We start from the raw sequence: 26973 nt of genomic DNA on the forward strand, positions 1-26973 counted from the left end.
TGCTGCTCCTGCATGGTCTGTTTGCTTTCTTAAGGATGAATGGGACGTTATCATTCTTCTACATCCTAGCTTTTGGTTAAGTAGGCTTGAATAAATTACAGGGAAGGTCCTTTCAACCAATCATTTTACCCCATCTATTCAAATCAGATCACAGTAATATTTACTGCCTGTTTCTCCCACTGGCGGGTGAGGATGGGTGAGTCATATTTACAAAGCATCCTAACAACCACGTGGGTGGGTGGGGGAGCTTTCTTCACAGTGTTTTAAAGCTTTAATAAATTTAAAGAAAAGTGAGAGGGCAAAACAAGGTGCTTGCAAGCTTCCAAACATGGCTTCAAGTCGGTCAGATGGTTTCTTAGCTTTGCCTAGCTCTGTCCATCATCACTAGTATTCAATGATGATGATGGTGATGAAGAAGAGGAGGAGGCTGGAGGTGGTGTGGTAGCTACCTTATAAAGTCCATACTTTAGGCAGCTGCCATGCTAAGCACATCTGCTACCTTCACAGGTTTAATAAGAGAGGTCACTAAACAGTGCCTTTACCAAAACCACCTTCCCCACCTGACTCCCAGAGACCTAAAATTCCATCTTTATATACCAGTTTCTGTAGCCCCTTCTACATTTGTAAAAATGTCACAAGTATTATTCTTGGTGATACCTTTGTATAAATTTGTTTCTTGTGGATTTTACTTTTTTTAAAAGATTCTATTTATTTCAGAGAGAGAGAGAGAGAGAGAGTATGAGTGGGGAAAGGGAAAGAGGGACAAGCAAACTCCCTACCAAGTGGGGAGCCCCATGCGGGACTCGATCCCAGGACCCTAAGATCATGATCTGAGCTGAAGTGAGACACTTAACTGACTGAGCCACCCAGGAGTCCCTGTTTATTATGGATTTTTAAAAGTCACCCAGCAGGGCACCTGGGTGGCTCAGTGGGTTAAAGCCTCTGCCTTCGGCTCAGGTCATGATCCCAGGGTCCTGAGATTGAGCCCCGCATCAGGCTCTCTGGTGGGTAGCCTGCTTCCCTTCCTCTCTCTGCCTGCCTCTCTGCCTTCTTGTGATCTCTGTCTGTCAAATAAATAAATAAGAATCTTAAAAAAAAAAAAAAAAAAGTCACCCAGCAGAAGACATTGTTCAAACATTCAACTTTGATTATGGTGTGAGGGAGTACTCTTTGGGAGAACAGAGACAGATGAAACAAAGCAATCCAGTTTTTCCTCCCAATTTGTACTTAATTAAATAATTGACATTCACTAAGAACTCACTATTTATAAAAGATACTTTCAAGGTCCCTGGAGTTTTAAAGATCAATATAGATTGCAATCTTTGCACTTAGGACTTATCAAGGAGGCAATCATCAATAATTATAATATGATAAAGTGCTTTAATAAAGACACGAGAATTATGTATGGAAACCACCCAGCCCAGATGCTCAGCACAGAGGAGTTGCTTTTTTCTCCCTGTTTCCCTGTGAGAGTCAAAGACAGCATCACAGAGAAGCATTCTGCCTTAGAGGAATCTTCCAGGCAGAGAGTAGGAGATGACAATGGTGTGCTAGTGAATGTCGAACAACCAGAATGCCAGGAAGAGGGCGGGGGAGGCCCCAATGTGTAGGATTTGCTAATTTCCATGATATACATTTTACTGTGGCAGATTTCAAGGTACCAGCCACTGAACAGAGTTGGGGCCAGAGAGGTGCCTGAGCTAGTAAGCGCGCCAGCTCCAGGGCACCACTGGAGAACCAGATGGAAGGAACAGCATGTGCTAAGGCGTGGAGGTCTGAAACAGCTGGTGATCAGTTGGCTCTTGTCCCGAAGGGTGTGAGTTAGGGTCTGGAAAAGAGATGGACATGGGGAAGCTCACACAGTCTGAACCAGATAACCCCTAAAGGCTAGATAGGTGTAGCCGTGTGAGGAGAATCATGAAAGAACGAGGAAAGTGGTTTGGGAAGAGATTACAAAAGGCATTCAACTTTTGCAATTCTCTCCTTTGCGCAACTGACAGCGACGACGGAAACCATCCAGGATTTACCTCTAAACTCTAGTGGCAGGGCTGAGGAATTACCAGAGGACAGGGAGATTGGGAGGAAGGGGACTGGTTAGTAAATTTTCAAAATAGTCTTGAAAAGAACTAAACTGCCAATGCTTGGAGCCTTTGGACCACACAACTCAGCCATTTCAGTCATACTCATATATATCCCATCTCGTGGGGTTCATTAACTCAGGTCTCTGGAAAACAACAAAAGAAAATAAATATAATTTTTAAAACATGGCTAAATATAAACTATACAATAGAGTGCATCGCTCTTTCAAACAGAAATGTTCACGTATATTTTTATATACAGTAAATTCTTTTATGAATCCCTGTTCCTCCGCAACAGGGAATGCTTTATCTGCTTCTGCTTATCTTCTTATTACAAATTCTTATTGCCTCTTCCTGAGTATCACACTGGCTCCATTAAGCTCCCATATTGGTGATAGATTTGCTTGATGTTCAATTATGCAAGTGCTCACCCCCTCGAAGCTCAGAAGAGTTTGTTTTCGCAGCTGCAGTGCCCCTACTGCTCATTACGCTGGGCCAGATTTCCTAGGTGGGAAGTTCTGTTGCTGAGCTCAGCATCTACCCTGGAGATATCAGACTTTCTCAGGCCTCCAGCCGAAGCCACACTCCCAGCCCGCAGCTGCACGGCCAGCTGTGTGGACCAGCCTTGTGGCCCTGGGTCTATGTCAGCTGCCTGGCTGGAAGGCTCCCTGACTAGTTCCCTGGTCAAGAGTGGTCCATCAGATGGTCACCTAACTGCAGCCACTGCCACACATTACTGTGATGCTATCCAGGGACTGGCAGTTAGCCTCGTGGGTGGTCCTGTGATTTACAAAGGGAGGGGAGAGTGTGACGGTGTCTGCAGAACCCAATACCATCTCTTTCTTTTTCTCTCTCCTTCTTTCTCATTTTTTTCCCCTGTTTTCATTTTCCTTCTGAATTTGGCATCAGAACCAAGCATTTATGACCAAAGGCTGCATTGCCCAGCTCCCTTAACTTTGGTACCACCAGCAGGAAGAGGAGAGCTCAGGTGGAGATAGCAGAGGTAAGAGGAGAGCTCAGGAGATGAGGGACCAGTGGAAAAGTCCGCTGCTGCTTCTCACTCCCTCTCAACCCCACCTCTGAGCCAACGAGGCAAGTCTGCTCATACCTCTCACGAATGCTACCCCAGGGTCTCTGCCACACTGGAATGCAGGGGTTGAACTTGAGGATCCTGGGGTCTGGCCGCCTGAGGCAAACCTTGTCCTATCACCTGCCTGCAGCATGGCCTCAATAGGACTGCCAGGTTGAGCAAAAAACAAACAAATGCAAACAGGAGACTCATTTAAATTTGTCAGATAAGCAATGAACTCTTTCTAGTCTAAGTACCTTCCAGGCAATATTTATACTAACCTATCATTTGTTAATTATCAAATGTAACTGACTATTCTGTATTGGATTTGGCAATCCTAGATCTCAGGTAAGTTCCTTCACTTCTCTTGTCCAAATTTCCTGGTCCAGAACTTGAGAATAATGAGCTGCCTACCAGAAAGGACTGTTAATTTGAGGATTAAATGAGATAATATATAGAAAATGTTAGGAACCTGTCTACTGGCCCACACTAAGAAATGTTATGTGGATATTCAATATGGTACGGTGGAATGCATGGACTTGGGAATCGTGTAAGACAAGGTTCAATGTGACTTTAGGCAAGTTACACTTCTTTGCACCTCAGTCTCATCATCTGCAGAATGGGGATAAAGTCCTCATGTTGTTGAGAGGAGTAAATAAGACTATACATGGAAATTATTTAGCACAATGCCTGGTTCATAGTAAATGCAATTAATAGTATCCTATGTATTATATAGTCATAAGAACACCATCCTCACTTCCTCCATGAGCCATCTTTTTTCTTTTCATGTAAGCTTTATTCCCGACATGGGGCTTGAACTCACAACCCCGAGATCAAGAATCACATGTTTGGGTGCCTGGGTGCCTCAATGGGTTAAGCCTCGGCCTTCGGTTCAGGTCATGATCTCAGGGTCCTGGGATCAAGTCTCACATGGGGCTCTCTGCTCAGCAGGGGGCCTGCCCCCCCCACCTGCCTCTCTGCCTACTTGTGATCTCTCTCTGTGTGTCAAATAAATAAATAAAATCTTTTTAAAAAATAAAAATAAAAATAAAAAAGAGTCACATGCTCTACCAACTGAGCCAGTGAGTCTCCCCTCTGTGAGGCACCTGTGCCATGCATCTTTTCCATCCTATTCCAACAGGCACTGATTTCACTCCCTCTAAATTTCTGCTCCTTGCTGATTTTACCGTCAGCTGAACCCTTGACTGTATTTCATCATGCACTGTTTGCTAACTGTCCCGTTCACGGATGCCTTATCTCACCGGTCAGATCCTGGAGGCCTCTTCTTCTAACTGCTGCCTTCTATGCTGGGCACCATTTTTGGTACCTATCTTTTGACTGATTAATTTTTTTGTGCCATCGTCATGGATGTGAGGACCAAAAGGAGTCAAGCCTGCATCTCCGATGATCTACTTCCTGAGATGGACTGTGCAGACTCTCTCCCATGTGTGGAACCCTGCAGAAACCAATCAAAGTGTCAGAGCTACCACTATCGTGAGCTCGGTCAAGCAAACTGCTACATTCGTTACTTGTCCTCTCCAAGTCTCTGGCACTGGTAGGCTCTTCCTCTCAAATCCTGCTGGTGAGGCTTAAGACATGAAGATGTTTAGCACACAGGTACTGAACAGATCAGTGACAGTGCATTGGAAACAGCCTTAGTCCCTTAAGAAGGGACAAAAACAGAGATTTTGGTACATCGGAACAGGGTAACAACAGTAAAACCTCTAGACCAGTGAAACCAACTTGGACTTAATATTATAATCATCTAAAGAGCTTTCAAAACTACCAAGATTCCAATTTAGTTGGTGTGGGTCAGGGAGCCCAGCTGTCTGGAGTTTTGAAAGTTCCCCAGGTGACTTAAATGGGCAGCTGTCTCTGCTAATACTGCTTTAAATGGAAACCAACAGCCTGCCTGACATGTGATTTTTGGTAAGGGCAGAAAACTGAATTGGCAACAGGTTGAGACCTAAATACCATTTCTTTTTCTTTTTTCTTTTCTCTCTTTTTTTTTTTTTTTTTTTTGCTCCTGGACAGTAGATAAAACAACTCTAAAATGACTTGATGTTCTTCCAAATTGCTGTGTAATTAACTATCACTGAACAAACTTCTTGCAAGGCTTTGCCAATGGCATATTCCTATATCCTGTTTGGTGAGCCCATGGAGAGCCAATTTTCCAGTGTGGGGTAAACTCTGGTCTGTGGGTACTGATTACTAAAATCACCTGCTGGCCCAGATCACAAAACTGGAGACTGTTAGAGCTGGATGGGTTGGGGGACGCTGGAGCAGAGCTGTTGAATGGGCACACAAATCACCTGGGGTCTTGTCAATGTCCACCTGCCAACTCAGTGGGTCTGGGGAGGGCCCTGGAAGTATGCATTTCCAATAAGCTCCCAACTGGTCCCGGACCACATTTTGAATGCAAGGCCTTGGGGTAAATCTGCCTCATGGAGCTTTTAAAAATTTCTGGTGCCTAAGCCCCACCCCAGACCTAGTGAATCAGAATCTCTGAGCATCAGCATTTTTTCCAAAGTTCACCAACTGATTCTAATGTGCAGCCAAGATTGAAACCCTCCCATCTGGCAGCCAGGAAAGTGAGGCACATAGAGATGAAGTAGTAAGAGAGCCGGCAAAGGGTCTGATGCTTTGAAACCTGCAACCCCCACAAAACCTTCTTCCTCTTCCTCTTCCATTGAGACAGAAAAGTAGATTAGCAGTCGCCGGGGCCAGAGAGAGGAAGGAAATGGGAAGTGACAGCTAATGGACACAGGGCTTCTTTTGGGGTGATGGGAATGTTCTAAAATTAGCCCGTGGTGATGGCTGCAGAACTCTGTAAATGTTCTAAATGCCACTGGGGGGTGCACTCGAAATGGGTAAATTTTATGGTATGTGAATTAGACCTCAGTAAAACTATATAACACACTTTCTTTTTCCTTTTCCTTTCTTTTTTTTTTTTTTTTTAAGATTTTATCTATTTATTTGACAGACAGAGAGCACAAGTAGGCAGAAAGAGAAGAGGAGGCAGGCTCCCCACTGAGCAGGGAGCCTGATATGGGGTTGGGTCCCAGGACCCTGGGATCATGACCTGAGCCCAAGGCAGCAGCTTTAACCCACTGAGCCACCCAGGCGCCCCTATAGCATACTTTGTTTGTTTTGTTTTTTTAATTTTTTTTAATTTTTTTAATTACTTTTCAGTGTACCAGAATTCATTGTTTATGCACCACACCCAGTGCTCCATGCAATACCTGCCCTCCACATTACCCACCACCAGGCTATAACACTTTCTAAACGTCTGCTTCCCCTCACTATCATTTTCCTTGATCTGATTAAAGAAATTCTAACAATAGCAGCGGCTGGAGGTAGAGAAGGGGGGGCGGGGCAGGGTGTATATAAAGAGGCTGGCACCTGCTTGAATGCGGGCTAATTCAGGGGTGTTTCTAGCTGAGCTTTTCCTCTCCGGGCCTCATTAACTACCATAATTTTAAGGCATCCTGGGGTCTTCATTCTGAACGGGCTTTCAGTTGCAGGCTGAAATTTGGGGTTAAGTCATCAAAGTTTCAGGTCACAGGCATCTCAAGAGCAAACCTCTCAGACTTAGGGAAAGAAAGACTGTTCTCCTATGCAAATGAGGGCTGCCATAAAATGATTTCCCGGAGATGGCTTTACACTTCAGAAAACCAGGAAATAGGAAGTGAAACTTTTTTCCCATGGAACTTATCACCATCATTTTAACATATCTATGCTGCAAGCATATTTATATTCCAGAAGATTAAGTAGATCCCAGTAATAGATAGGTTTAGGGTGATAAACACTCAGCAATCTGTTCATAACTGGTAGGCAAAGTATTTAAAAGGGTAAGGATTTAACACAAAAATAAGGGAAAGAGATCCTGAAATTTCACATTCTTAATCCTCTTCACAGCAAAGAGTGGAGATGTTAGGGGGAAATATCTTCATGGGATCTGATAGAGTCTCCTTTTTTAATTTTACCCAAAAGGGGTTTCAAATGACTCAGACCCACTAAGATTCCAGAGCATTCCATACCCTGAAAGACCTTCTATTCTACCAGTTAATTCCTAAAGCTCAACTCTAGACAGTCGGGGAGCTGTTCCTTCAGTCACTGGACTTAGACTAATTGTTAATCCACACACAATTTCAAGGCCATTAACCAACAGAGGATTTCTTTATACACCCTCTTCAAAACCTTTCTCTTAGGAATCCGAGGGTGAAAGAGGGCTGTAATTATTCTTTCATTGCTCCAGTGAAAATGGGAAGTCTTAATAGATTGATGTGAAGGCAGGTATTCAAAACCATTTATTTTTGGGGAAAGGACCAAAATCCCTTTCAGTTTACAGGATGAATTTCCCATCCACTGAGGTTGCTTAAGAAGTCTGCAAGATAGGGGCGCCTGGGTGGCTCAGTCAGTTAAGTGTCCGACTCTTGATTTTGGCTTTCGTCATGATCTCAGGGTCCTGAGACTGAGCCCTGCACTCTGGGCTGGGTTGGGAGCCTGCTTAAGATTCCCCCCACCCCACTCTCTCTCTCTCCCTCTTAAAAAAAAAAAAAAGTGTGTGTATATATGTATGTGTGTATATATATATATATATATACACACACACACACTTTATATATATACATATATATGTGTGTACATACATATACACACATATACATATCTACATATTTATAAATATATATTTTAAATATACATATTTCTGTGAGATAAGCCACATTTGTTCTGTGACATCTTTTAACCTACCTTTAAGGGAAGATAGACACATGGAAAGGTGGGGTTGTTTTTTCTTTTTTTTTGCCTTTTTCTGGAAGAAGCTAGAACAGGTCCTTGTTACTCAAAGCTGGTGTCTGCGGACCAGCAGCCTTGGCAAGGGGGCTTGTTAAAAATGCAGGATCTCAGGCCTCTCCCCAGAACTACAACATCAGAACCTGTACTTTAACCAGGTGCCAGGTGATTCATATCACATTCAAGCTTGAGAAGCACTAGTCCAGGTCACCTGTTGTTGAACTTGGCTGCACATTCTAACTACTTGGGAAACTTCTAAAAGTTCCAGTCTCTAGACCAATTAATCAGAATCAGACCAGGGACCAGTAGCATCAATATTTTTAAAGTTTCCCCAAGGATTCCAAAGCACAGCCAAAACAAAAATGAATGGTTCTGGGTCAGGTATCAGCAAACTTTTTCTGCAGAGAATCAGATAGTAAATATTATAGGTTTCATGGGCCGAACTATTTTAACCACAATTCCTCGGCCATTGTAGCAGGAGAGTACCCAAAGACAATATATAAATGAATGATTATGGCTGTATTCTGGTAAAGCTGAAGCCGGTCGCTGATATGTGAATTTCACATAATATCATGTGTCATGAAAAAAAAAAACTTTTTTTTTTTTTTTTTTTTGGTATTGTGCCAACAATTTAAGCACACAAAAACCATTCTCAGCTTGAAGGTCATACAAAAACAGGTGGCAGGGTGAGATTTTGCCCTCCAGCCCCAGTTTGACCATCCCTTAACTAGGTCACTTTCTTACCAAAGGGAGGAAAAAGCCCTGAAGACTTTCACTTTAATTTAGGCGGATGCATAAGCCTAACAGCCAGCCACCAAATACTAATTAGCATTCTAATGCCGGGAGCTTGATCTGAATGCTCCCTCTGCCCTGGACACCTTAGTGCTTCTGGGATGACCCCAGGTGACCAGCGAAAACCTAAACGGGAGTTCTCCCACCCAGCTGCCCCTGCTCACTTTGTTTTGAAGATTTGGGTTCACACAGCTCAGCATCAATCCAGGCTCGTTGCCCGCAGGACAATTCATTGGTTGCGTGAAGGAGTTTCAGAGGAACTAAAGAAAGTTAAATTTCTGTCCTTGAAGGTCTTGAAAGGTAATGGGTGAGAAGACAAAAGATGCTGTAGGAAGCTGGACATATAATCAATTATACTTATTTTTTTCTTGCTGGCATTTTCATTCTAAATAGGGAAACGGTTAAGTGAGCCTCTGGACCATGGTCCTCTATCAGATTAGCAATGAGCTTTAATTGGATATATTCATGCCGGTTTTCTAAAGAAGTGATTCATAGACTTACACAGCCGTCAGGGGGAAGAAGGGTCATTTAATTTTCTCTCTTGATTCAGCCGCGGTGCTGTGGTTTTGTGTGTGCGCGCGCACATCTGCTTTCGGAATGATTTAAAAACTGAGGTGTATCATTTAGCATTTCCTTTGCCTTTAAGATTTAGAAGTGCCCTGCCATTGTTCCCACTCCCGGCCCCGTCTCCGCTGTGATCCCCGGCCGCAGCAGAGGAGCGGCCCGACAGTAGCGGGGCCCCACTAGCTTCCGTCCCTCACCCTTCTGTAGGCTGCCTCAACCGGCTCTTTCTAACTTTCCTTTTAACCCTTTTCTGATGACTTCATGAAGGAAGGCTCAGTTAGCTACTAATTGCCTTTAAGACTTCTCTAACTCTTGCTACTTTTTTCTTTTTTATTAAAATTTTTTATTTTTTATAAACATATATTTTTATCCCCAGGGGTACAGGTCTGTGAATCGCCAGGTTTACACACTTCACAGCACTCACCAAAGCACATACCCTCCCCAATGTCCATAACCTCACCCCCCTCCTCCCAACCCCCCCCCCCCCAGAAACCCTCAGTTTGTTTTGTGAGATTAAGAGTCACTTATGGTTTGTCTCCCTCCCAATCCCATCTTGTTTCATTTATTCTTCTCCTACCCCCTTTAGCCCCCATGTTGCACTGGACCAGGAGGGGAGAATTCAAGAGATAAGTAACACTTGCTACTTTTTAAATAAAATTTTAATTTTTTTCTTAATAATCTTTACCCCCAATGTGGGGCTAGAACTCTGACCCCAGAGATCAAGAGTAGCATGCTTCACCGACTGAGCCAGCCAGGCACCCCGCTATATTTTTTTAAAAACATAAAACAGTCTTAGCAAGCTCAGGGCCTATGGTCAGCAATGGTATTCAGCTGGAAATCAATGACATCATTTTATCATTATTGTACTACTTATCTTTATAGTTAGCTCTAACTGAACTATCCATTTAAAGGAGTGAAATAGAGTTCTCGAAATGAACTGATGTAATCATGGTACAAATATATTTACGTTTATAAAAGCAAACTGATTTAAATAAAAAATTATGGGCACCGCAAAAAAGGAATAATTTGATGAGATGGAGGTATGAGCTCACACTAAGGTAATCAAGTTGCAAATATAAATGTATCAAATCAACAATTAAAGTTCTACAATGTTACATGTCAATTATAACTCAAAATAAAAAATAAACATCATGTGAATATTACATATCTATATGTACAGCAGGTATGTACATATCACAAATTGTGACATGGTATGAGAATAACTGAAATATGGGGAAGAAGCCTTGGGAAGAAGGAACCAGAGGCTAATGCAGCTCAAGGTCAAACAGCTGAAAGAACCTAGAGGCTCCAACAGCCTTTCAAAGGAGGTAGATAAAGAAGACCACCAGGAGGAGGAGCTGGCAGGGTTGAGAGGTCAATACTCTTTGTCTTTTCTCCAATCCAATCAGAAGGCCACTGAAACTTAACTCTTTAGTTGCTCACAAAAACTATTGAGCGTTTAGGAGCCTCTTCTCCTAATGTAGTTGCTATTTCAAGAGAGAAAAGTAACAAAGAAAGATATTTTATAGTTTCTTTTCAAATCAATAAGAGGAAGGCAATATATGTTCAAGGAACAAAATATGGGTTTAAGTGTGGAATTAGAAATAAAATTTGTAAAGCATCTTGATAATTAACCATTAAATACATATCAAAAGATTAGTAGAGGGCACCTGGGTGGCTCAGTGGGTTAAAGCCTCTGCCTTTGGCTAAGGGTCATGATCCCAGAGTCCTGGGATCTATCGAGCCCTGCTTCTAGCTCTCTGCTCAGCGGGGAGCCTGCTTCCCCCCTCTCTCTGCCTGCCTCTCTGTCTACTTGTGATCTCTGTCTGTCAAATAAATAAACAAAATCTTTAAAAAAAGAGAGAGATTAGTAGATATTATATTAACTTTGTGTGGCTTCCTAAAATTCTAAAAGCTATTATACAAACAGCTTTTCAAACACATTTTTGATGTCCACTTTTTTTAAAAAAGGTCTTATTTTTTGTTTGACAGAGAGAGAGCTAGAGAGCACAAGTGGGGGATGCTGTAGAAGGAGAGGGAGAAGCAGACTCCCCACTGAGCAGCCCACTGTTGCAGGGCTCAGGACTTGGTCCTGCGACTCTGGGATCATGACCAGAGCCGAAGGCAGAGGCTTAACCAACTGAGCCACCCAGGTGCCCCTTGAAACTCACTTTTATAAATATTATTGATTTTATTTTTTTCTCTATATTACACATTAAGCAATTTGTGACCTGCAGAGATCACATTGATTTTCAGATATCACACAGTTGAAGCTTGAGTTCAAGTCTCCTCGGTTCCAGAGTCCACCCTCTTCTGGCTCCGCAGGCAACAAAACCACTACTGGACACAACAGGCAACGTCGTAGAAGTGTTTTGAGAAGAAGAGACACGTTGTTCTTTATTGGCAAATATTTCTTGAGGGCTTACTGTGTTCCAGAGGCTAGGAGGAAGCCACACAAAGGAGTACAATGCAATTCCACAAATAGAAGTTAAAAAGTGATAGAGACAGCGCTTGTGGGCCACCACAAATGGCTTTTAGGTTCTGCATCCCACAACCTCCAGTGCACTTGGACATCCCCTGCGGTAGCCCAGTGCTGGTGGGGAAAAGGACGTTCTCAGCTCTCAGATGGGAAATGTGAAGGTTTTTAGAAAGCGACCAAGCAATTCTATTAAAGTTTAAAATACACAGATCCTTTCAGCATGAGGGGAGCTTTTAGGGGATTGGTAACCTTCCATTTCTTGATCCAGGCTTTGGTTACACAGGGGCATTCAGTCTGTAAAATTCAGCAAGCTGTATGACTTATATAAGTTATATTTTAATGTGTATTGCTCCTGTATGTATATTTTAGTAAGTTGTAGACAATAAAAATATACCCTCTGATCCAGGAATCCTTTTCCAAGGGAAGATCTTCCATAGAAGTGGGATGTTTATTTAAACGTTTATAGTGACAAAATTTGGAAACATCATGAAAGCCCATTAATGTAGTACTTGCAGCACACCTTTGTGCGGAATAGTATTCACCTATTAAAAAGAATACATTACATCTCTAAAAAAGAATGAATTATATGAACTTGGAAAGATTTCCGTATTTGTTATTGAATGAGATGTCGAGAAGATATATAATTTCATTAAAAAACAGCATAAAAATTCCCCAGTACAAATACATTGAATATCTCTATCAGATGCTATGGCACTGAGAAATGAGGGATGAACATACACAAAGCAGTTAACATTGATTTGTGGGGAAATAGGGGAGGGGGATTAATCTGATTCTTTTGCTCATTCTGAAGCAAGCATCATAATGGACTTTTTTGAAAATAGATTTTTTTAAAAGATTTTACTTATTTGTTAATTTGACATACAGAGAGAGAGATCACAAGTAGACAGAGAGGCAGGCAGAGAGAGCAGAGGAAGCAGGCTCCCCGCTGAGCAGAGAGCCCGATGCGGGGCTCGATCCTAGAACCCTGAGACCATGGCCTGAGCTGAAGGCAGAGGCTTAACCCTCTGAGCCACCCAGCCACCCCTAGATTTTGTTTTTAAAAATGGTTTGAGATTACAGAGAAATAATTAGAGTATGGAAAAACTGAGCGGCTAGTACAGATTTACCATATACCTCAGCCCTGTTAAAAGCATGTGACATTAGGATGGGACATGTGTTACGATTAATCCACTAATATTTCAAACACTATTATTAACTCGAGACTATAGTTTCTTCAGACTTCCTTAGCTTTTACCCCAGGCTCTGTTTCTGTTCTGGGATCCCATCCAGGATGCCACAGTACATTTATTTAATTGCCATGTCTCCTTGACTTCTCTGCTACAGTTTCTCAGGCTTTCCTTGTTGTTGTTCATTGAAGTATAGTTGTTACATTAGTAATGTAACATTAGCAATGTCACATAACAATGTTACATTCCTTGCCGGTGTACAACCCAGGGATTCCTCAACTCTGTATGTTAGGCTATGCTCAGCACAAATGTCTAGGTGCGTCTGTCAGCTGCCCATGTTCATGATGACCCCGATAGTTCTGAAGAGTATTGTCAGGCATACTGTAGGCACGAAGATAGTGAGGCTAAACACGTGTGGTGGGTGGTGGGCATTAACTCGGGACAAATTCTGTTAACTGGATGGGTCTCATCCACCAGGCAGAAAGACAAGGACAGAAAAGAACCAGCAGCCTGGGGGGACATGTGCAGGTCTTCTCTCACAAACGAGAAATCAGACGTGGAGGGATTTTTGTATGAGGTGGTGTGGCTTGGTAATGTAGAGGGTGGACGCAAAGTCAGCCTGCCTGGCTCCCATTCCAGCTCTCCACCTGCCAGCATGTGGTCTTGACTAAACTCTCTGCATGGAAGTGTCTTCGCCTCCCCACCCTTTATTTTCTGCTCCAGCCTCTTACTTGTTTCTTTCGTCGCAGATGAGAACAGGCAAATTAATTTGTCTGATTACTTGCTCTTTTGTCTGTCTCCCCGGTAGAACGTAAACTACACAAGGTAACAACCCTGACTCTCTTGTTTACTTTCGTGTCCCTGTACCAACCACAATACATAACACATACTAGATGCTCAATAAACACTTGTTGAATGGATGTTTGGCTGGATGCGTAAATGGTGTAAAGATGGATAGGTAGATAGAGGCAGGGATGAACAAAGACAAAATATAAATAAAGTTTCTGAATCTGCAGGTCTGGTGACTCTGGGTCATATCTACCCACTAAAAGCTATCCTAGAAAAGCCTCTATACACCTTGGCTATGATCTGCTTCCAAACTCATTTATTTGTAAAATGTTCTATTTTTTATATTCCTTGCTAATATACTATATCAGCATACAAACCTAAGAATATTTATCCTTTTTATTTTTTTTTTTAAGATTTTATTTATTTGGGAGAGGCAGAGATAGCGAGAAAGAACATGAGCAGGGAGGAGAGGGGGAAACAGGCTCCCCGCTGGGCAGGGAACCCCCTTGTGAGGCTCAATCCCAGGACCCTGGGATCATGACCTGAGCCAAACTTAATGTACTTAGCCACCCAGGTGCCCCCTAAGAATATTTCTTAAACATGGGATGAAAATCATCTATCATTTGAAGGAATGCTCTGCCTACTCTAGCTTTCAAATATAAAATACAGCAAGGCAGGTCCTATAGCAACAGAAGGTAAATTCTACCCAAGAAAGGCACTTTTCTCTGCATTGGTAAGTCACATTGGTGATTGGGTAAGGTACCTACATAATTAGATTTATTCCTGGTCCTGGAGTTCTTAGGGTTACCCACTGCTCTTCGCATCTTATATTTGAGAATATCATATATTCTGTGATCACACATGGTTTTCTCTCCCATGTCTTATAATTAACATTCCTTAGGGCCAATGGTCGAGGATTAAACCAAACCATGAGGTGATCTTAGAGACATTTATTTTTTATTTTGTTAAGATTATATTTATTTATTTGACAGAGATCACAAGCAGGCAGAGAGAGAGGGGGAAGCAGGCTCCCTTCTGAGCAGAGAGCCTGATGCGGGTTTCAACCCCAGGACCCTGAGATCATGACCTGAGCTGAAGGCAGAGGCCTTAACCCACTGAGCCACCCAGGTGCCCCGAGACATTTTCTTTTAAAAAGATTTTATTTATTTGTCAGTGAGAGAGAGCACAGAAGCAGGGGGAGCAGCAGGTAGAGGGAGAAGCTGGCTCCCCATTGAGCAGATGTGGGACTTGATCCCAGAACCCTGGGATCATAACCTGAGCCGAAGGCTGTTGCTTAACCAACTGAGCCACCCAGGCGTCCCTAGAGATATCACCAGCTCCTAATATTGCCCCTAGCACCAGGCCCTGATGTACACTTTTTATTTTTTTAGAATTCACATTTGTGAAAGACTAAATGGAAAGTGGGACTACAGGAGGGGGAGGGTAGACATGTGATCCAAACCAGCCAATCAGATGCTCACACCAAGCCTTGTCATCTCTAGGGACTGACACAATAGTCCAGTGCGGGGACACTATTCAATATGGCAGCAGCGGGGTTTACTGGCCACTGGAAGGTGAAAGCAGGTGGTGGTTTCTTCAGCAGTAACTCCACAATGCTGTGTTGTTTTTCCTATGGTGTGACCTGGCCATGTTTTTCCTGCTGCTCAGTTCTCATGGCTATTTTCTGAGCCCCATTTTCCACCCTCCCATTGATTCTGTGAACACAATACCCTTCTAGTACATTCCAGTAAACAAGTTATCAAGAATCTGCCTCTGTAGTAGACACTGTGATGGGCTCTCCAAGATCCCTTTCAAGTCTGAAGAACTTATTTTCTCAGCTGTTGAGTGGGCAGCTGGCAGGCAGCCCTCTTTGGAATGGCCTCAGCCAAAGAGAGTCTTATTACCCAAGATCACACCTGCTTTACTGGACCAATCCAGAGACTGGTCAACATAGGGCAGAAAGACCTAGCCCCCTTAGCCCAATTCAAGTGGGATTGCCCCATGAAAAACACAATGCTCAGATCCTTTCAGATAAACAATGAAACATTCTTTCAGTAAAAGTGTATTAAAAGTACTATATGAAGATACTTATGGCACAAAGTTATCCATTATTTATCTGACATCCAAATTTAACGGGCCATCCTGTATTATTATTTGCTAACTCTGGCAACGCTAAACTCAGGGCAACTCCACAGTTCCATCCCAGCTTCAGAGCAATCTGTGGGCTTGGCTGAGGCAGCATTTCAGCTCATCTCCTGTCTCTGTGCATGCCTGCTTCCGTCTCTTCTTTTCCTTTCCTTAGGTGGTGACCCCAACCCCACCCTCCGGAATAGCTGCTGCAAGTTGACCTCTGTCTCAGAGTCTGCTCCCCAGGAAACCCGACCTGTGACATGTCTCTTCCTCGCAATAGGGTGACCAGCTGTCCTGGTTTGCCTACAGCTGGGAGGGTCCTCAGATGGATGAGTCAATGATCCTACCTTGCAACCAGGAATTCTAACAAATAGAACTCCTCATGGCTTGGATGACCAGACAGTCACTGCTGCTTGCCCTCTGAGGGCCCAGCATGTGGGCCTGGCTCTTGCTTTATTCTCTGATCCCAGAGAATAAAGCAAGAGCCGCAAACAAATCTTTGTACTGAATCCAAGCCTGTTCCACTGAGGCTCTGAGATCCTGCCTTCTGTCACAGGAGATCAGCTTCTGTGCTCCCTGGAACACTGAGGCTGTTACTTCCTGATGTGGACAATTGTCTGGAGGCTAGACTCCCCCTGTTTTAACTGCAGGATTGGTCTACCCAACCCCCACCCACTTCTATTACTTACCTCCAATTATACTTGAGATGTTTATTGATTAATAGCTCAGATGTCTTCTCCAGGGTCAATCTCTCTTTCCAGAAAGGACTTTACCTTTTTCCTTTTTTAAAAATTTTATTTTTAAATAATTTCTGCACCCTTCGTGTGGGGCTTGAAGTCTCAACGCCAAGATCAAGAGTCTCATGCTTTACCAACTGAGCCAGCCAGCCAGGTGCCCCTAACTTACTTCCTTACTTCCTTATTTATTTGTAGAAAGAGAAAGAAAGTGCTTGAGCCAGGGTGAGGGAGAGGGAGAGGGAGAGAGAGTATCCTGGTGCAGGAGTACGAAAATAGGAAAATGCAGCTCATTTGCTTCATGCTGGGATAAATTCAGGCAGGATTTATACTGTGAGGTGCCCTATGGGATCAGGTCAAGGCTGGGACTTAACCTGAAATCCCATCCTTATGTGGTCCTCTTCCCCATCCGTGTTCTGCTACTCCCTACTTCCTTAGCTGTCTCCCTTGGAAATAGCCCTTTAATAAGTCACTTGTACCTGAGTCCTCTTCTCAAGCTCTAATCCTAGTAAGTCTGACTTAAAACAGCAGGTAAATAAATAAGTAATGATAAGCTGTTATCGGTCTATGAAGAAATGAGTATGGGGATAGAAGGACCTACTGTAGACTAGGAAGACAGGAAAGGCTCCCGAAGTGGGAGACATTTCAGCCAGGGAGGAACCAGATACACGAAAAGCCAGGGGAGGAGTATTTCAAGAGCGGGAAATGGGAAGTTCTCAAGGCATGAAAGAGCTTGGTGTTTGGCATGTTCTAGGAATTGTCCGAAGGCTGGCGGAGACGGTAACAAGTTGTGATGGGGATGGCGGACAGGAAGGCAGATGCCAGCCCATACAGGACCTCGAAGGCCATGATAAGGCCTTTGGTGTTTCCTATTGGTGAGATGGAAAACCACTGGAGAGTTTTCAGCTGGGGAGTGATACACATGATTCACATTTTAAGAGGATGGCGAGGGCGACCTTGGAGAGGTCATGAAAGGCAGAAGAGTGGTTGGGATGCTATGACAATAGTATTCACATAACAGGTGGTCTCAGTTGTGACTAAGGAAGTAGAGGTGGAGAGAGAAAAGGTGTATTTTGGAGGTAGGATTGTCGCGAACAGCTGACGGGTATTAGCAAGAGGGATTAAGAGTGAATCTCAGGTTTCTGATTTTAGCAATCGGGCAAATATGGATGCCTTTCATCAAGATAGGGCTCACTGATGGGGCACCTGAGTGGCTCAGTGGGTTAAAGCCTCTGCCTTCAGCGCAGGTCATGATCCCAGGATCGTGGGATGGAGCCCTGCGTCAGGCTCTCTGCTCAGAGGGGAGCCTGCTTCCTCCTCTTTCTGCCTGCCTCTCTGCCTACCTATGATCTCTCTCTGTCAAAAAAAAAAAAAAAAAAAAAAAAAAAGATAGGGCTCACCGGGAAAGGACTGGGACCAGAGAAGCCCACACATCATCTAATTCTTGTAAGAGCCCTTTACCTGATATTGAAGCAGGCAGGGAGAAGTGTCTAGCTGTAGTTCACAGCTTGTACAGCACAGGAGAAGTGAAACCTGGCTCTGAATACTGACCTTGGCAACCCTGGCAGTCACAGCAGGCTCCCAGAGTCTTATTTGCATAAGAGGCCCTCTGCCCCCAGAGAGAAAGACTGAAAAGGGCTTATGATAGATGCTGAGGTTAGAAGAGAGGGGGAGATGAAGCCACCCTAACCCCCCATGAGACCAATCAGGGAGCTCCTGGGAAGTTTTCTTGACTTCTATGAAAGGTTGGCGGGAAGAGCATCTCACAAAATCACCTACCATTTGGGACAGAAAAGGGATGCCTCTTTGCAGCTTTGGGGGAAGCTATGGGGCGGTGGCAGTTGCTGGCTAGTACTGCCCTGGACTCAGCAGACCCTTCCCCACCCATCAGCCTTAGCTTCCCAGGCCCCTCTCGGACCATGCAGGTATGACTCTGGCCAGGAGCAGCTCCCTGCTGTTTCCTGCTGGGGCAGGCAAGCTTCATCATGCCTCTGTGGAAGCCAGCTGTTTTCTGCTGGGGGACAGGAAGCGGAGAGCGGGGATCCTTCCCAACCTTTTACACCTTGTGGCAACAACTCCTTCGCCTTTAGGGCTTAGCTCTAAAATTAGCTGTTTTGTGAAGTCTTCTCTACTTCCCCAGGCAACATTAGTCACCTCTGTATTCCTACATTGTCCTGCCGAGGCACGAGGCACGAGCTATGCACTTTTTAAAAAAAGACTTTATTTATTTTTTTGACAGAGAGAGACACAGCGAGAGAGGGAACAGAAGCAGAGGGACTGGGAGAGGGAGAAGCAGGTTTTCTGCTGAGCAGAGAGCCTGATGCGGGGCTCGATAGCAGGACCCTGGGATCATGACCTGAACTGAAGGCAGACACTTAATGACTGAGCCACCCAGGCACCCCATGTGCTATGGATTTAACTATCCCCGTCCTGCAGGCAGGGAAAATCGGAGCCTTTACAGCAACTGAAGGTGGGGTAAGGGTGGAAAGCTGTGGGGCTGGAGGTGGGCACAAGAACATTCTATATCACACGAGCCAGATGGGGCAAGAAAGTTTCCAGATGACCCTTCCAGGCCTAACTGGGTGAGAACGGAGGATCCAGGAACGACAGGTCAACTAAGGAAAGGTTCCTTGGAGAGGCGATAATGTGGGTTATTTTATTCTGCTACTAAGACTTTTGCCAAATGAGGTTTACAAATTGAAATTACTCCTTGATGTGTCTTTTCTCTGGAGTCTCTAAAGGGCCTGTGGACATGAGCATCTGACCCCATTTGTCTGTCTTGCTCAAGAAGGTCCAAAGTATGGCTTTTCACCAAAGTATCCTGGATTTGTCCCGTTTGCGCATGGCGCTGTATAAAGCAAATTAAAGAGAACTCAACCCTGTTTTACATCTGTCACAGGGCTCCTACTAAAGTTTGCATCGGTAGCATCCCCCATTTATGCAGCACCTTACAATTCATAAGTGATCAAATTGTTTTAATTTTCATGCAACATCAAGGTGTTCTGCTGTAAACCCATGTAACAGATGAGGAAACTGAGGCTCCCCCAGGTCAGGCACCCCGGGCGGAAGTGCAGAGCCAGGATTAGAACCCAGATGCCCTGTACCTCTTTAAAGAATGATCGGCAAATGCACCCTGAGGAAAGGCCTTGCTTCTACTCTTCTAAAAGCCTGAGAAAATTCTAATTGCTTGACTCCTGGAACTCAGGAAGACCTTTTTGACTGTGGTTTGTGTCGTGGCCAAAAAAAGCATTATCGCAGGGCCTTGTAATTAGAGGGGCAGTTTGCAGCGTGCCTGAACCCAACTGAGAAGAGCTCAATCATAGGTCGATAAATAATCCTGTTCCATAAAGAAGAGAGGCTTCCAGAGAAAATAAACAATAGCAGATTGCTCCTGCAGTAGGAATGTTCCATTGTGTGAGTACAAATAAGACGCATTTTGTAAAGAAGGAGGAGAATGATGTGAAAAAGAACCTAGAGGGGATAGCAAGGAGGAAAACTCAGGATGGAACCACAGGCAGAAAGAAAAAGACAGAGAACATGGTCCAAGAGAAAGGCCATGAAATGTCAAAGGTGGACATTTACTTAACAATCTGAAAGTAAGAATGAAAAACACTGTGAGGTTCGGTCTTGAATCAGTGGGTACTGAATCCCACGGGGCGATTGTGCCATGAGAGACATCCATGACGCAAGAGGGCAAAGATCCCAACAGTGGCATTTACTGAGTTCTTGCTAACATGCCAGGGGCTTGTCCTAGGGCTGGAAAGATATAATCCCATTCACGTGCACAATGACACTTTAAGAGTTTTGTAAACTGTACAGATGAGAAGCTAAGGCACAATTTCGGGACCTTACTCAAGGTCAGTCAGTGAGCTGGTGTGAAGACAGGAGGTGAGCCCAGGGCTCTTGAGCCAATGCTCTTAACCTGTGTGGCTCAGTCCCCTGCTGTAGGTGGTCTGCCTTGACAACAAAGGTTTATCAGAGAGAGTTCAGACTAAGGTTTCAATGCAAAGAGATACAAAGTGATCTTAAGCAAAAGGTTGGGACTTGGGGGAGGAGTCTCTGGATTGAAAGCACTAGAAACACAGCTAAACCCAAAGGGAGACTTTTGCAGCAGACTGAGGTGATTTCCAGGTTGAAGGAAGAATCTGATAGTTAAGGCTTGGGAGCTCAGGAAACAGGGAGTCTCTGAGATTTCAGCCCCCAGAATTAGGGGTGTGAGAGGTCTTGGGACTCTCCTACCAGTCATCCTGCTTCTCTCCTTGAGCTGACTTCATTTTCTCCTATTGGGGAAGGTTCCTTCAAGGGAGGTGGTGGTGAGGTGGCCTCGGTGGCTATGTGCACGTCCCCTGACAAGAAACCCCACAAGCAGAAAGAGAAAAAACAAGAACAAAACAAAACAAAAAAACCTCTTCTTTCCCAACTTCTTTCCCTTTTTCCCAAAGGTTAAAAAAAAAAAAAAAAAGATCCCAGGGCAGAACTATAATTGGTCCAGCTTGGGTCATGTGCTCAACCGTGGGCCAATCACTGTGGCCCTGGGGGCAGGCTTCTGTGATTGTCAGCCCCCATCACTATGTTTGCAAGGGGGCTGTGACAGAGCTTTTCCCAGAAGGAAGGAGCTGCTGTTCTGCTGAGAGTGAAAACCAACAATTTCTATGAGAAATTGGACACCCAGCAAGAAGATTACAAACATCAGAAGAGATGCAAAAACAGCCAAGATAAAATAGTTGACAGCAAGGATACAATGCTCGATAAACTTTGGAAAGAGTATATAATGAAAACGGGATTTAGGCATGATGAGAGGAAATTTATCTAACAAAGTAGAGGGTCTAAAAGGCAATTTAAGAGATGAATTAGGATGTCAGCTCTGAAACCTCTAAATTGTTCTATTATTAAGGCAGGTGCATTGTGGGAGAATTAACTAATGCAGGGGCATGCTCCTAGTTCGTGCCCACTAACTACTAATTCATTTTGATGACAGGTTTTATTAGAAGTTATTGCTTGCAGCACTTACATATTTATAACGTATTTTTAGCAGAATAATTTGCATATGTAAAGTTCTGCAGAAATGCAACCAATAATAATTTATTATTGAGTCATTGAGCTTATGTTAATTCTTTCATGCATGTATTTATTCATTTACCTGTTAGTCACTAATGGAGTGGAGACTGTATTTCAGGTACTGTGTTGGGCACACCTGTTTTTCTGCCTTCAAGGCACTTAGAGTACAGGGGAGGAGACAGCTATGAACTGTGCCTGGATAGGTATATAGTGGACACTGTGGAGCACTGCCAGGTCTTTCCTTCAAGACTGAGACACTTTGGGGCACCTGGCTGGCTCATTTGTTGCGGCACATGACTCTTGATCTCGGGGTTGTGAGTTCGAGGCCCATGTTGGGTGTAGAGATTACTTAAATAAATTAAAAAAAACCTGAGACTCTTTTGCTCCCACTTATAGAGTGTGTGCTCATGTTAAAGGCTCACAGATGAGCCCACCCTCAGGAACTGCCCTTGGCTGATGGGAGGTGCTTCCCCCAAGGTCCTGACCTCTAGAGCTGGGGCAGACCACATCCTATGACTGGTCAATGACCGGTCACTGAGAGGGTCTGATGGCCAGTCTCCTTGCTTCCCCTGGAGACAGCACTGAAGAGTCATCCTGGTCCCAGAGCTCCTTGTGGGATCAGTGGAGGCCTCTGTTACGACCGTATCACTGTCCAGCTCCTTCCTTGGCCCAAACTGGTTCTTCTCCCTCGCTTACAGGTGTTGTTCCTGAGAATACTCTCTCCAAAACAGTCTGCATGCAAGTCTCCTCTCTTGAGTCTTTTACAGAAAACCCCACCTAAGATAAGGGACAACTCAGAAAATTCTCATCAGGTAAAGCTGCCATATTCTCATATTGCCAGAGCCTGCTTTCCAGATAGAAAACGCTAGTCACCTTGGAGCAAGTCTTTGCTTGAAGAATCACCTGAATACTCCCTCTGTTGTTTTGTTTTGTTTTTGTAAATATAAGAAAGAAGGTACCCTTTGCTTTAAAGGAAGAGAGTAATAGAACATTCTTTGCAGCATGAGAAAGCTTGCCCCTCTCAATCATTCCAGCCTACGCAGCTGGTCTGCTAAGGAGAAAAAGGGATATGTTGCATAGCAGACCAGGAGCTTCCCAGGAAGGGAGGAAAAGAGACTTGGACCCTCTCCCCTGTGAGGGTCATTGTTATCATAAACCCCTGTGATAAATAGGATGGTCCCTACTCAGGTCCCCTGGTGAGAGAGGAGGAAAAGGCCCCAAAGAGGAACTTAACCAGAGCAAAGGGAGAGTCCCTGGAAAGCCCCTCCTGTCGTGGGCGCCCTGGTATGCAGGGTGGGCTGTGACAGAAAAGATGAGCCCAAGACTGCAAGTTAAAGAGTCAAAGAGAAACATTTCTAACTCAGGACGACTCTGAGGGATTTTCTGTCAGAGGACGATGAGGAATATGACATGCGAGGCTGTTCATCCCTGTAGTACGCACACATACTATTGTACAAAACCAACTTTTGATACCGACCCTATAGAATAGTAACAGAGTCAATCACAGAGTAAAATTGGGGCCTACTAGGGGGCCGATGACATTTCGTAGCTCTCCTTTTCGAATTCAGGCAACCAGAGTCCCACTAATCGGGGAAGGGAGGCTTTGAGCAATTTCTTTCACACCCAGAAGAAATCCAGTTGTATTGGTACTTTAACCTCGTAAAAGGGGCTGTACTGGTGGCACGTAATTCCAAAACAATGTGAGGAGTATTTTAGGATGAGGAATGCCTGCTTCCAGAGGAAAAGAAGCAAGCCAAGTGTGGTAGGCTGAGCAGGAGCCAGCAGATGAAGGAAGAGAGGCGGTCATTGGTCAGAAGGGCATCCAAGACTTCCCAGGACAAAAGCATAGAGGCGGGAAGGCATACTGCGCCCGTGCATAATCTGTGTGGATTTGGAACCCAAGAGGATCCAAAGCAGTAATTGGAGACAGGGTGAGACAACAGAAGGCCTAGAAGCCAGGACAAGACACTGCAACTTGTCCAGGTTACCACATCTTGTCTAGAAAAGCTGCAGTTCCTGACTTTTATCAGACAGACTCCGATTTTCTTAAGTTGGCAATTTAAAAAAAATACTTTTTTTAAAAGTTGTAGGAGTTAGATAAAACATCTTTAGATTTGCCCACAGGCCTCTCGCTCAGGACTTCTGTTAGAATGAAGATCAGATAAGTGGAAAGATCATATCTCATAATAAAAGTTCACTCTTGGGGCAGCTGGGTGGCTCAGTGGGTTGAAGCCTCTGCCTTTGGCTCAGGTCATGATCCCAGGGTCCTGGAATCCAGCCCTGTGTTGGGCTCTCTGCTCGGCAGGGAGCCTGCTTCCTTCTCTCTCTGCCTGCCTTTCTGCCTGCTTGTGATTTCTGCCTGTCAAATAAATGAATAAAATCTAAAAAACGAAAAAAAAAGTTTACTCATGGCAGTATAATTAGAGAAAGAGATGAGACAGGAAGATGGTTTATTCAACAAATCTGCTGAGACTTGTGGTGTGACAAGAGGTGGCATCACAATATTGGGTTGTGGACCCTAAGCTCGGTGCAGGAGGCAGATTGAATGAACAATCACACGTATGTGTGAGTACTCACTGTGAACTTACTCCAGGGAAGAGAGAAAGGGGAGGGCCTACATTATGGCTAAAGAGGGAAGAGAACCGGGGCACCTGGGTGTCTAAGTGGGTTAAGCCTCTGCCTTCTGCTCAGGTCATAATCTCAGGGTCCTGGGATTGAGCTCAGCGGGATCTCCGCTCAGCGGGGAGCCTGCTTCCCCCACCCCCTGCCTGCCTCTTTCCCCCCCTCTCTCTGCCTGCCTCTCTGCCTACTTGTGATCTTTCTCTCTGTCAAATAAACAAATAAAATCTTAAAAAAAAAAAAAAAAAGGATGGAAGAGAACAGAGTAAAGGGATATTTGGAAAGTTTGGTAAAAATTGAGCTGGGAAAGAAAAGAGTGGGGAAGTTTCAAGGTCTTATTTGGGATAGTAGGTAGATGCTGTTTTAGGAAAAAACTGGTCACTGGGACCTTTGCCACTATCGAGAGTTCCATAAACAAAGTGAGCATGGCTTCAACAGATGATGCAAAAAAACACAAGTTAAGACCTACCTTTTCATTTCTGTCCTCTTACTGAGCCATCCAAACAGTCCTATTCGTCTCTTTCTGGGAATATTACCAGCCCTGCCTAGTTCACAAGGATTAGTCAGGCTGCTTCCGATAAACAAAACCAACAGGAGTATATAGAGAGAAGTAGAGAGAGAGAGGTTTATTCTAAGGATAGGTTCACATGAGCACAGAGGCTGACAAGGCCCCGGATCAGCAGGCTGGAGACCCAGGGAAATCAATGGTGTATTTCTGGTCCAAAAGCCAGCAGGCTCAAGACACAACACAGCCCATCTTTCAGATCAAGTCCAAATGCAGGAAAAAGCCCAGTGTCCCATCTCCAAGGCAGTCAGGCACAGGACTTAGTTGAAGAAAAGTCAGCCCTTTTGTTCTATTCAGGCCTCCAACAGATTAGATGAGGTCCCACCCACTGTAGGGAGAGCAATTTCTTTTACTCACGCTGTGGAATCAGATGTTAATCTCATCCAGAAACATCTTCATGGAAGCATCCGGAATAATGTTGGACCAAATGTCTGGACACCCTGTGATCCAGTCGAATTCACATATAAAATTAACCATCACAGGACTTGCGAGTATAAAATGAAATAACTGATTTGAAACTACCTTAGACAGTTCAAGGGCCCTGCAAATATAGTATAGTAAGCGGAGAAAGAATTCATTGCTTGTAAGCTACTGTTGGATATTCTCCTATAAATCCATTGCCTCTCCTGCCCTGGGTGTGGAAGGCTGGTCTCTGCCAGGAGCAGTACATGGACTCCCTGAGTCTCTGGTGTCTGGCTGGGAGACAGAGCAGAAGACCAGGAACCAGAGGAGACAAAGGTTGGGCTCTCATGGGAGGCTTAGGTCCTGCTGGTGTCCCCCCCCCTTCCTGGCTACAGCTCCCTCCCCTGCTCTATCAGGCCTAGAGCTAACAGCTTCCCTCTGCTTGAGCTTCTGGGTGCTTCTCCACCTCTGGTTAGGCTCTTACCCTCTCAAAGAGCAGGTACCCAGTAACCGTCTTGATAGATATTAATATTAAATTCATCCCTGAGCTCTCAGAGGACATTCTTATTAATTCTATCTCTAATCTCAAATCAATTCGTGCCATTTTTTTCTTTTAATAATCACCACTTTCATATGTTTGACCCTGAAGAAACTGTCATAACACAAAGGGAAGAGTGAGCCACCTTTGCCAGGAGTGCTTGATGCTAAGGGACAGGTGGCGTGCATATATATTAAAGCTCCTGATAATAGTAGGCATTTGCATATCATAACTTCTTCAAATACTGGGTCACTTCTTGGGGTAGGCAGAGCTTGAGCACTACGCTAGTGGTGACAGTCCCCAGCCACAGGTTTTCGGGTTCGGTGGCAGGGTCTCAGCCGGCTCCCGGAGGGCTGTCTCCTCTGGGGTCTCGAGGACCACCTGCGCATGCTCTGTGGGCCCTGGGCTCACGCCACTTGGCGCACGGGATGGCGGGCAGTGGCTGGGTGACAAGCCTACGCTACCGAGGCCCCCACTGACCAGGAGAACGGAGCCTGCGATAGATCCTTTAATAACAGCAACTACTGCACCAGGAACTGTGGCTTTGTGCCCGAGGCTGCGGTCTTCCTGACCTATTGCTTGCCATCTCCACTGCTGGTACCCGAGTCCATGCCACCATCTGTCTCCTGGGGGACTGCAACTGGCCCTGATGCTCCTGTACCAGGGATTTATCTATGGTCTCCGAGATCCCCTTCTAAGCTCTTCTCTGTAATATGGATTTGGGATGATGCAAATTTCATTCCCCTCTCCCTGGCTCTTACCTGGCAGCTAGCCGGCCTCCTGCTGGGTCTGACCCTGTGAAGCATTAGAAGGAGACAGAAAAGTGGGAATAAGGGAGAAGGAGCTTTTTTCCTGTTTTATGGTATTGCCCCAGTGGCAGCAGGTAATTGGCTCCAGGGACTTGGAGTACTTCCAGCACCCCAGGGGCCAGTCCTGCCCACTCCCTCACCTGCTGAGCAGGCCGCTGAGAGATCCGAGAACATGCAGAGCCACGCTCCCTGGGTGAAAGCCAGAGAGAGAGCAGCCCATTTTCGGAGCTCTGAGTGTTTGGCTTCCCTCCGGGACCCTCACCCCGTACCAGCTCTAGGAAGCCCCTCTTCCAAGCTCCTAGGAGCCCACAGGAGCTGTGGCTTGCAGTTACCAATCCCTGGCTTATTACTCTCTACCTTTTT

General features: G+C 44.8%; 1 long non-coding RNA gene across 1 annotated transcript; it reads right to left on the minus strand.

The window, feature by feature from the left end:
- Nucleotides 1–11092: 11092 nt before the first annotated feature.
- On the minus strand, nt 11093–26605 carry LOC131826525 (uncharacterized). Its single transcript, XR_009351635.1, has 3 exons — nt 26563–26605; nt 25219–25301; nt 11093–11739 (listed from the first exon to the last, which is right to left on the minus strand). It is a non-coding gene; the product is annotated as an uncharacterized LOC131826525 (long non-coding RNA).
- Nucleotides 26606–26973: the final 368 nt, after the last annotated feature.

Source organism: Mustela lutreola, chromosome 3 (assembly GCF_030435805.1).
Source record: "Mustela lutreola isolate mMusLut2 chromosome 3, mMusLut2.pri, whole genome shotgun sequence".
Taxonomy (NCBI): domain Eukaryota; kingdom Metazoa; phylum Chordata; class Mammalia; order Carnivora; family Mustelidae; genus Mustela; species Mustela lutreola.